Source organism: Podarcis tiliguerta, assembly GCF_965153285.1.
Source record: "Podarcis tiliguerta genome assembly, chromosome: 4".
In the NCBI taxonomy this organism is placed as follows: Eukaryota; Metazoa; Chordata; class Lepidosauria; order Squamata; family Lacertidae; genus Podarcis; species Podarcis tiliguerta.
Window position 1 is genome coordinate 34687757 of NC_139537.1, and position 1333 is coordinate 34689089.

Genomic DNA, 1333 nt, shown 5'->3' on the forward strand with positions numbered 1-1333 from the left:
ACTAGTTTTTATCAGAGCAGACCCACTGAAATTAATGGATCTAAATTAGTTATGGCCATTGATTTCAACCAGTTTACTCTGAGTAAAAGTTAGTTGAATACATAAAGTATTGTTAGGAGTTTTGCTGTCTTCATTAGCATGAATGGGTCTATCGCTATGATTTCACCTTGCAGACTAACTAACTCAGGTGTGGGAATCTTTTCACAGGCCAAAGGCCAATTTCCAGAAATCACATGCCTGTAGTGGACATGACCAGAGGCCAAGGGGGACGTGGAAAGGCAAAAGTGGGCAGAGTAATGGCTATGCCTCTTACCTTTGTTCAGTAAGCTACATTCCATCTATGCAAAGGTCAAAGGTTTCTACAAAAGCACACACAACTTCTCAACCAGGAAAACAAGTGACATTATCCTAGTTCAAGGACACATTGCATCTAGGCAAAAACACTCAAGGGAGATGCAAAGTAGAGTCAGTGGAAGGTGTGCCCTGGGGGTTGGATGTGGCTCGAGGAAAGTCCCATGGGTCAAAGGGGCTGGCATAGAGGACTGCAACTGGCCCCTGGGCTTGAGGTTCTCCACCCCTCAACTAATGGGTAATAGAGGATTTGTCAAAAGGAATTTGAATATGTCTTAATGACCAGGGGTGTTTTCCTAAATGACCACTCAGAACTAGAGAGGTCTGGATTTGATGACTCAAAGAGGCAAAGGCCAAACTGCTTGATGTTATGGGTGTGTGTGTGTTTTAAAATATAAATGCATTCTCCAACATTCCTCAGATGAAAATAGGGACATTTCTCACTTCCTGCAACTGACCCTCAGCCCCCCATTTTTTTGTCAACCGACCCCCCGGCAGAGCAGTTCCTGTCACAAGAAAGACAAGTGCCACCATCACTAACATGACACAGTACACACTCCCTCCACTGTCCTGAGAAAACCCTTTAATCCTTATATTATTTATTTTATTCTTTGGTAGATTAAAAAAAGAAACCCACATATCAATAAATAATTTTTAGAAAGGGGCAAGATTAGATGCAAATCCTCCCCAAGTTCAGCAATGATGGCACTGGTGGGGGAAATAGGGACATCCCAGGACCAAATTAGAAGCCAGGATGGCTTTCGTAATTCCAAGAGTGTCCCTGAAAAATTGGGACAATTGCTCTAAAATCTTTCTCCATCTTTGCGACCAGGACACCCTTCAGAATTTGCGGGCAGGACAAGGAAATAGCAATAAAGGTGCCTGTTTGAATTTAGAGACAGAAGGAGAAACAGCTGAGACCTTTTAGTTGAAATTAATGAGACTAGAACCAGTCTTGGCAGCTATGGGTATCCATACTTTT